The sequence below is a fragment of the Pipra filicauda genome, unplaced genomic scaffold (assembly GCF_003945595.2).
Source record: "Pipra filicauda isolate LSUMZ 115617 unplaced genomic scaffold, ASM394559v2 scaffold652_size184016_pilon, whole genome shotgun sequence".
NCBI classification, from domain to species: domain Eukaryota; kingdom Metazoa; phylum Chordata; class Aves; order Passeriformes; family Pipridae; genus Pipra; species Pipra filicauda.
In genome coordinates, this window is record NW_024104812.1 from 168,171 (window position 1) to 178,036 (window position 9,866).

The 9,866-nt window shown below is 50.6% G+C and overlaps 1 long non-coding RNA gene across 1 annotated transcript; it reads left to right on the forward strand.

The window, feature by feature from the left end:
• Positions 1 to 7,942: 7,942 nt before the first annotated feature.
• LOC114003798 lies at positions 7,943 to 9,388 on the forward strand. Its single transcript, XR_005566185.1, has 3 exons — positions 7,943 to 8,097; positions 8,211 to 8,327; positions 8,877 to 9,388. It is a non-coding gene; the product is annotated as an uncharacterized LOC114003798 (long non-coding RNA).
• Positions 9,389 to 9,866: the final 478 nt, after the last annotated feature.

Consider the following 9,866-nt stretch of genomic DNA (forward strand, 5'->3'; position numbering starts at 1 on the left):
ATTGGGGGGGGGGGGGGGTGTGGAAGGGAGAAATTAAAGGGAAAAAATCGCTCAAAATCAGATTTTCACAGTAGAAAGCAAAAGCTCAGCCCAGAAAATGAGCAGGTCTCAGGTGTGTATATATATATATTATATATATATATGTACAGCCTATTGTGTGCGTGTTTACAAGCAATGACCTGTGCTGAATACAGTTGGTCCCGTGGATGTTGGGACATGGGACAGGGGAAGGAAGGGGTGTCCCCAGCAAAACCCTCCATGCATCAGGAATTCTCCTACATTCACCCAAAAATTCCTCCTCCAGCCCTGACTCCTTGGCCACGTGGATTTGCCTCTCGCTGCCACCAGCACTGTGACGATGTGTTCAGGCACCTCAGGTGCCTTGGAGATTCTTTCTGGCACAGCCAAGGCAAAAAGTCACTTGTAATAAACCTTTCTGCCCAGCCAAGCAGGCTGGTTGCCATGCTGATTCGATTTTTAGAGCAGGAGGCAAGCACTCAGCAGAGCTTTCCCTCTTGCTTTGCTCCTTCCCAACCACGTCCGCAAATCAGCAAATAACGGTGCATTTTTGTCCTCTTCCCATCAAATGGGAACATTCACTGAAAGACAGGAAAACTTTCAGGACTATTAAGGCTGAGGACCAGAAAAGTGCTATTCATTAAGGCCAGTTCTCTACTTAATTAGAGCATGAGAGCTCACAGCCATGGCCCAGTAATAACAGGCACCTCTACAGGAACAAAATGATATCCGAGGAACATTTCCACAGTTTGGAAAGGGCCTTGCCTGGCTGCCAGTGCTGCTTTACACATCAAATCAAGGCTTCTGGCTGCTGTCATTCCACCAAAACTGAATTTACTGGAACAGCAGTAAAGGCACCTCTTGCTTTGGAGAGCACCAGAGGTTGGTGCTGTGTCTGAACACTTTGGGGATGCTGAGAGCACCCCTTGCTTTACAGCAGGAGGGCATTGCCCATTTATTTTTGCCATGGGATCGAGGCAGGAGTAGTGATGCTCTGGAGATATCCTATGCAGTAATGCTCACTGTGAAAATTCAGTCTAGGACCAAAAAGAAACCCCTTTTTTGAGGGGGGAGAGTTTACAGCTGGGTTGACAACACCCATCGAGTCCAACAGATCTGGCCCCAAATTTCCCATCTGGTCTGGGTGATGGGATGTGGCACCAAACAAGCCATTCCAGGAGGAGTTTTTCCCATGCATCCCCAAAACTGTACGAGGCACAGAGGTCTGTGACGAGGTGTTGGCTGCTGGGAAGGCACTGTTTTCTACTCTCATGCTCCGGCTGACTCGGCTTTGCTCGGAATGGAACAAAACCACACAAGCTGTGAAGTTTGTGGCCCCGTTAGACCCCTTCTATTTATAAAGTACCTCGCTGGGGTGACCCTAAAGGTATTACAAGCCCTCTGTGGCTGCTGTTGGTCACACTTTAAATGACAAACCTGCTCACAGAGGGCTGAATAACCAAGAGTGTTATGGATCTTGTGGCTTTTTTTCCCCTCTTCTGTCTATGTCTTTAAGTCATGTTTGCCGACGAGTAACACGTCCCTGAGTGTGTCTCTCTCAAAGGCCACCGTTGGCAAGAGTTGTTTCTCACTTTGCCTGTTCAGTGACTTTAGTCTGCTTTTTCAGCTATTTATATGAGTTCAGAAAGATGTCAAAGGAAAGGGCAAGAAGCAGTATTAAAAAAGTGTGTGCATGAAGCACTTATTTTTGTACACTAGTACAATATTTGTATAGAGTTTTAACACTATGGAGTGTAGCAAAAAAAAAAATAATCACACTTTCCATTTACTGGAGGACAATCGTGCGTGTTTAAAGGGAATGAAGTGGGAATGGTATCTCAATCATCCATTACAAGCAAATTATAACTGGGATTAAATTCTGTGAAGCAGGTCTGTAATTTCAGAGTAATCCGAGGACATTCACTGGACTTTGAAATATCATTAAAACTTTGTAAGCCAACCCACGTGCCTCTGTTCTTTTACAGCCCGAGTTCCAGCCCCTGTGTGGTCAATAAGAGCACACTCTGCTCCGTAGGGATCGATGGGGGGTCAGGCAGGCAGGGTCACAAGCTGTTCAGCAGTGCCAGGGGTGTTTTCCACTGCACCTTGGTGACACTCGTCGAGCTCACGCAGCAGAAAATCAGCAGTTTTACGCCTCTGCACTTTTAAGTAAAACAATCAAGGGGTTGGCATTTTTTCCCATCACCTCTCTGGTCAATATTTATTTCTCTGTCAGAGCTACAGGAATTGCTTTTGCTACAAATTGATTACAGGGGTAATTGTTCCTTGCCTGGTCCCAGCGGAGATTTCTTGGGGTGAGATCAACAGTGAGGCAGCAACGTGCAAGAATAAGGGGGTAGATGGGCTGCAAAAATAAGGGCATGGCTGATACCTGGGTCAGGACTGTGAGGGACTGGCCCCACCCTGAGGAGAGCCTGCTGCCAGGTCACCAATAGGTAAATCAGCTACACTCTGGTCGCTTCAGGATGAGAAGCTGCTCCTTGGAACACCATCGTAGTTCAGCAGCTGAGAAATAGCAATTCCTGCTTCCACACCTGGTACAAAGGATTCTGGGTTTGCACCTTCCCAGAGAGATCCTGAGCCCAAGAAATGGGGGGAAGGTCTGGTACCTTGCTCCTGAGAGCACACAGCCCTCAGAAAAAGGCCTCCCTACCAAGCCAAAAGAGATTTTGCCAAAATAACTTGACATTGTTCTTACAGACTTACAAAGAGGTCAGCTGTGCTCTGGGCTCCAGTGAGAACAGCAGTTCTGCCAGCTCCATTATTTTCCCTCATTAGCTTTTCCTGATGTCCTGCTTTCCTTTCCTTTGAAATCAGGGCAATGGCAGAGTTTGCTTTAGTGCTGTAACGTTTCCCCCCCCTCGGGAGCTGAGATTCCCTCTTTGCTCAGCAGCAGCTGGATGATCACTTTTGGGGAGCCAGAATGATTTTTCAAGGAATCTCAAATCCACAACCCAACTTAAAAAAAACCACACCATAATTCCCCTTTTGTAAAGATGTGGGTTCCCAGTGGAGAACAAGACAGAGCCAAACCCCACATCCATCCTCCACCACCAAGTCTGAACATGTTTGAGGTGTACGTGATGAGAAGATCAGTGGCCCAGAAAAATCAGCAGATGGCCTCATATTTGGCTGCTTGTAAGGCAGGAGGTACAAAACCTGCATTTTCCATCTCCCTTCTTCCAGCCAGCCCTTTCCTGGAGGTCTCTGTAGCACATCTGAGGTGTAAAGGGGGAATAAAACATGCCTGAGCATGTTTGGAGCTGGATAGACCCTGAAATGTCCCACATGGAAACTCTCTCTCACGTCCCACTGAAACCCCCTTCATGGGACAGCGTCTCCAGTACCTTTCAAGGGGATTTGCTTTACCTTTGAGCTTGCATGGCTCCCTTTTCCCACTAGTCCAGCTAAATCTCTCAGAGGCCATCTCATGTCTCCATCAGACACCTACCTGGATTTCTCTTTTTTAGGGGGAAAAAAACCCCAAACAACAAAACAACAAAAAGCCACTTTTGAATGGTGACATTCCAGTCAGGGATCACAAATCACTGCTGTTCACCAGCTGGGGGTTAACCCTGGTGCTGCTCATGGTGCTCTGATGGGATGCTCCTTTCTTTCTAGGGCTGGAAATTGTTGTGTGTCCCCAAAACCTCAGTCTTGGCTAAAACTGCAACTCTTGGCTGCCCTTTGTTAAGGGCCAGTGCAGGGCTCAGACAGCCTCTCCCTCAGGGCTGCTTGGGGTGGGCTGCTCTCTCCCTGGACATGCTCTGCCACCTCCATGCCCAGAGACTCATCCTGGCCTGGCTCCAGCTATCTGCAGGAAATGGGGACCGTGCACATCCAGGTTTGGGGCTGGTTAAGAGAAACATCGGAAGAGTGACACTCCTTGTTCCCCAGGCCCACCCTGGGCACGGGAAGCCCCAGTTACGAAGATGTTAAAAATCAGAGAGCTGCTGGTGGACCTGCAGAGAGGCTGCACACAGATATCCACTGTGGGATGCATGGAAAAAGCACCAGACAACCACAGGATCAAACAAATCCCAAAGACTGCACTGAAGCCCGGAGACAGCAGAGGATTCTCCCCCCTCCCTCCAGTGCCTGGGGTCAGATCCTAATTCAGGGTCTCCTCTGCAGCTCCAAACGCCGCCGGCGAATTTGGAATTTGCGCCGTACAAACAGGACTTTGCACAGGAGGAAAGCGGCGGCGCAGCCACAAACAAAGTTTCCCAAGCCCGTAGTAGTTCGTGTCCCACGACAACCGAACTAAAACAGGCGGAGCGTTGCCCGTCTCCCGAGCTCGAGGCACAGGCGGCTCCACATGGAAGGAGAGCAGCCCCGGGGAGGGACGGGCAGCTCTGATGAGTAGTGCTATATTTATAACAGCTGGCGAGGCGCCCAAATTCCTGAAAACATTTTCTTCCGAGCTTTGGATCTGTTCGGCGGCGAGCTCGTTCTTGTGTAAAACGGCACTGGCACCTAGTGGCCGCCGGATCCCAGCGCGGCATCCCAAAAAGTTTTCAGTCGGCACCCAGTCGCTGTGTGCCAGCTGCAGGAGACAGCCACGATGCTGTTAGAGAGCAAATAAAACCAAGGGCTTCTCCTGCCGCGGCGCTCGGAGCTGCTGAACTTTCTAGACACAAAAAATTAGGGAAAGTCGCAAAACCCCCTGCCCCCTAAACTTCAGAAAGCCTGTGCCCGCTGCTGCCAGCCAAATAAAACAGCTGCTAAGAGGTGTCTCACGAAGCTGTCTGCTCTGGGGCACGGGGGGAACTCTCCAGACACCCTAATTCTGCCTCTCAACACCTCCCATGAGAAACTCCAGCTTCTTAAAAACTCTCTTTTGGGGTCAGATGCTCACGTTTTAGAGGGTGGATCTTACCCACGAGCATTTTAACTGTGCAATTCAACTTTGCTTCGTTAAACACGCTCAGTGCTACTGAAAAAGATCCACAGTTAATGTCATGCAATAATAGAGACAAAATCACCAGAAACAAACAAACAAAAAAAAAAAGAAATACCACAGTGGGGGAAAAAAAGTGAAACACCGTTTCCTTTTTCCTGGTGTATTTCTTTTAGGAAAACCAGAGCACTCCTGTGCTGGGCGAGTTACTGGGAAAGGACATCGGGAGCATCCTCAGGGATTGGATTCCCAGCGATGTTCTTTCAAAGCTCTCTCTTTCCTGGCTCGATATTGCGAGTGCTTTGAGCTCCTCCGGGTGGGGATCTCTGAGACTGATTGCAGCTGGTTTAAAATGAATAATTCATCCTCTCCCACTGATGTTAAAGAGAGGAGAAATTATCTGATTGATGATTCTCTGAAGAATTAAAGAGATTGCATACAAAATTGGTACACATTATTGGAGCTTATTAAACATTTACTGTCAGGCCCTAGAAAAAATCCAGATCTGAAAGGTGTGTTTTCTCTGGCACGTGTAAACATCCTCAATTTTGATCTTTTTGATGCGTCCCAAAGTGATATTTAGAGGGTAAAATGCCATCTGCTGCCCCTTTGCTGTGGCTGGAGGGCTGGGCAGGAGCTTAACACAAGAAGAGTGGACAAAGTCAGCCCCAAAGTCTTTCTCACCCAGCATCTGGTCTGTGCCACAGGTATAAGAGATCTTCAGGTCATAAAATCAGCACAAACACAGGTAGTCCTTCCAGACACTCAGCGGCCTCCAGCCCATCTGTAGTTTCTTGGGCCACTGAGAGCTTTCTGAGGGGATTCTCCTCCAAAAGCTGGCCCAGCAAGCTGAAATTTCAGAACCCACACGTGGTGGGCAGCACTGAGCCCACCTGGCACACCAGTCACTTCAAAAGTGGCACTGGTGAAGGAGAATAAATAACACAGATTTTTTTCCAGAAGGAAAAAAAAATGCCAACTGCTTCGAGCTCTGTGAGTGACTGACCTTCCTCTCCTTGCTTGAGGCCTGGGAGGTGGGAGCCCACATTTTTTGGGGTGATTTGAGTGAGTTCTGGGTCATTTTTTGGGGTGATTTTGGGGCAGTTTCTGGTAATTTTTTGGGGTGATTTCAATCTGTTTCTGGTCAAGTTTTGGGGAGATTTGGGTGAGTTTCTGGTAATTTTTTGGGGAGATTTGGGTCAGTGTTGTGTCATTTTTTGGGGAGATTTGGGTCAGTTTTGAGTCAGTTTTTGAGGTGATTTGAGTGTCTTGGTTTCAGTTTTTTGGGGATTTGGGTCAGTTTCTGGTCATTTTTGGGGGATATTTGGGTCAGTTTTGGGGCAGTTTTTGTTGTGATTTGGGTCAGTTTCTGGTCATTTTTGGGGGTAATTTTGTGTCAATTCAGGTCACTTTTGGGGGGATTTTTTGCATTTTTTGGCTCAGATTTTGGGCCAATTTGAAGTTAGTTTTTGGGGTGATTTGGGCCAGTTTTAGGTCAGTCGTGGATCAATTTTTGGGGTGAATTGGATCAGTTTTGGGTCAGTTGGGGGAGATTTGAGTCAGTTTTTGGAGGGTGTTTGCGGGTTTTTGGGTGATTTGGGCTGGTTTGGGGTCAGGTTTCGGAGTGTTTGGGGTCAGTTTGGTGTCAGTTTTTGGGGTGATTTTGGTCACTTTTTGATCAGTTTTTGGGATGATTTGGGTGAGTTTTGGGGTCATTTTTTGGGGTGATTTTTGTGAGTTTCTGATCATCTTTTGGGGAGATGTGGGTGAGTTTTGGGTCATTTTTTGGGGAGATTTGGGTCAGTTTCTGGTCAGTTTTTGGGGAGATTTGTGTCATCTTTCGGTCATTTTTGGGGGAGATTTGGGTCAGTTTTGGATCATTTTTTGGGTTGATTTGGGTCAGTTTTTGGTCGTTTATGAGGTTATTTGAGTAAGTCTTGGTGTCAGTTTTTTGGGGGTTGGGGATCAGTTTCTGGTCATTTTTGGGGGTGATTTGGGCCAGTTTTGTGTCAGTTCTGGATCAATTTTTGGGGTGAATTGGATCAGTTTTTGGGTCATTTTTTGGGGAGATTTGAGTCAGTTTCCGGTCATTTTTTGGGGTGATTTGGCTGACTTTTGGGTCATTTTTTTTGGAGATTTGGGTCAGTGTTGGGTCATTTTTTGGGGAGATTTTGGGTCATTTTCTGATCATTTTTTGAGGAGATTTGGGTCAGTTTCTGGTCATTGTTTGGAGAGATTTGGGACAGTTTTGGGTCAGTTTTTGGGGTGATTTGAACAAGTCTTGGTGTCATTTTTGGGGGGTTTTGGGATCAGTTTCTGGTCATTTTTGGGGGTGATTTTGTGTCATTTTGGGTCAGTTATGGGGTTTTTTTAAATTATTTTTTGGTTCAGATTTTGGGCCAATTTGGAGTTAGCTTTTGGGGTGATTTGGGCCAGTTTTGTGTCAGTTCTGGATCAGTTTTTGGGGTGAATTGGATCAGTTTCAGGGCCAGTTTTTGGGGAGATTTGGCTGAGTTTTGGGTCAATTTATGGGGAGATTGGGGTGAGTTTCTGGTCATTTCTTGGGGACGGGGCTGCGACCAGGGCAGGGTGTGCGCAGTGCCCCAAAACCCGCACCCAAAACCCGCCCGGAACAGCCCCAGAGCCCAGAGTGAAGCGCCGCGGGATCCCGCCGGCCCCGCCCCTCGGCCCGCCCAACCCCGCCCCCAGCTCGCGCCGGCCCCGCCCCTAGACTGGCCCAGGCCCGCCCCCGGCCCGCTCGGCCCCGCCCCGCCCGCCCCCAAGAAGGCCGCTGTCCCCGCAGGCCCCGCTCCCCTTGTCCCGGGAGAGCTCCCGGCCGGGCCGTGACCGCGGAGCTCCCACCCGCCCTTCCCCGGCCCCAGCAGCGCCCGCCGGGGCTGCGGCGGCGGCGGCAGCCGCGCGGAGGGAACGGGGGGCGGGGCCGCGCCGAGGGGCGGGGCCGGGCTGAGCGGGCGGGGCGGGGCCGCAGGGCCGGGCGGGCTGGGATTGGGCGGCGGCGCTCGAGCGCTGATTGGGCAGCGCTGCCGGCCCGCGGTATAAAGGGCCGGCGGGGCGGGTGCGGGCGGTTGTGTGTGAGGGCTGAGGGTGCGGCCCCGCTGCTGCCCGGGCTGCGGAGGGGAGAGCGCCTTGGCCGCTGGGTTTGTGCTCCGGGGCAGCTGGGGGCGTTTAGGGGCGCGTTGTGCTGGGCGGCGGGGGCCGGGTTTTTTGGTGCTGCGTTAATGGTTTTTGCTCGTTCTGTGTCCATTTGCAGCCTGGCTCGTGGTTTCCCCTGGGGCGGAGGCGAGTTGTGCTTCCTGCGGGGAGAGAGAAGGGCCTTGGGAAGCTGCTCCATGAGCCACAGCTGTGCCCAGCCCGGCAGTCTGTCCAGGTAAGAGCAGGGCTTATACTGCCGGTGAGGAGCTGGGTTTGCTGTTGGAAGGTAGAATGTGCCCGTGCCTTTAAATGCAAGGACAGGCAGAAGCTGGGAGGGACCCTGAGCAGGTTTGGTGGCACGACAGCAGTTTGAAAAGCCCTTGACTGTGGGAGAAATGTCCTGATAAAATGATTCCTGTTTTGCAGGGAGGCAGTTTGCAAGGACAGGGGGGTTGCTGTGCTCTCTGGTAAAACTACTGCCCTTGGGATGTGCAGGGTGAGGAAATGTTGGCCCCGTGTGGGCTGGAGTAAAGGTGTGTGGGTGGCTGTGTGTGACAGCCGTGGGTGTGCAGGAAGGGGGTTCTGGTGCCACTGGAGCTGCCACGGAGCCAAAAAGGGCACCGTTGTCTGAAAAAGGCAAAAAGTCTCAGCCCCTGTTGACACCTGTACCAAAGCAGATGCAAGTTTTCCCTTTCTTGTCTGCAGACTTCGCAAAGCTCCCAGGAAAGGAAGCTTTAGATTCCTCCCCAGCTTTATGCTAAAGGTTTCCTTCCTCCTGTCTCAGCACCCTTTCTGCTGTTGGGAGAGCACGAGGTGGATGGAGAGGATCCCCAGGCATCTGCAGGCACAAGGGACTCGTACAACTTCGATTTTCCTACAACCCTCGTGAGAGGGACTTCCAGGATACTCTTGGGTAATGTGCCAGTAAGAGTACAAAGAGTAAAACTAAAGTCAGGTTTGTTCTGGAGTATGTTGCACTTGTGCAAAGCTCCTTCCCTCTGTATGTTTTCTGTTCTCAAAGCACAGTCTTGGGTTCCTGGGCACTTCCTATTAAATGATTCCCTGAAAATAATTTTGTACTGAAAGGGGAAAGGAGCTGTCTGTGGGAGGTCAGATGTCCCTGGAAAAACTTTGTATTTTTTCACTCAGTAAGCTCTTAAAATATCTCACAGTGTGCAGGAATGCCTGGCTTCTAAAAGTCCCCAGCTGAGTCTTAGAGGCTTCTCTGAAGAGCTGATTTCAGGCAGCAGAATTGCCCCCCAGGAGGGACTCTGTGCCTGCTCTCCCGTGGCTCCAAGGGATCTCTGGCCCTTCACGCCGGCACCGAGATTTTCTCGGGAAGGGCCTCAGATCCCCGGACCAGTCTGGGACACAGGCAAGATCCCCCTGCAGTTTAGGACCAACTTGGCCCCCTGTAGGGACAGTGCTGTGGGTGCCCCCCGGGTTGGGGCACCCCGAGGACTCCAGTGCGCACCGAAAGGATTATTCGGGGAGATCCTCGGGGTGCCCGGCCCTGGGGAGCTCAAAGCAAGGTCCCTGCCATGGATTCAGGCATTGCTGAGAGTATCCCAGGGGTCCCTGTCCCTGCTAGACAGGGAGCTCTCTAATGGGCTGCAATTGGGTGATAAAAGTGGTGCTCCAAGTGCCAAAGAAGTGTGGGATTGGGATTAAGGAATGAGCAGGTGAGGGTCCAATTGGCTGTTTTCTCTGGAATGTGACTGTGAGAGCTGCAGGAGTGCCAGGTGTGTGTTCCAGTCCCCAGCATTTGGTTTGC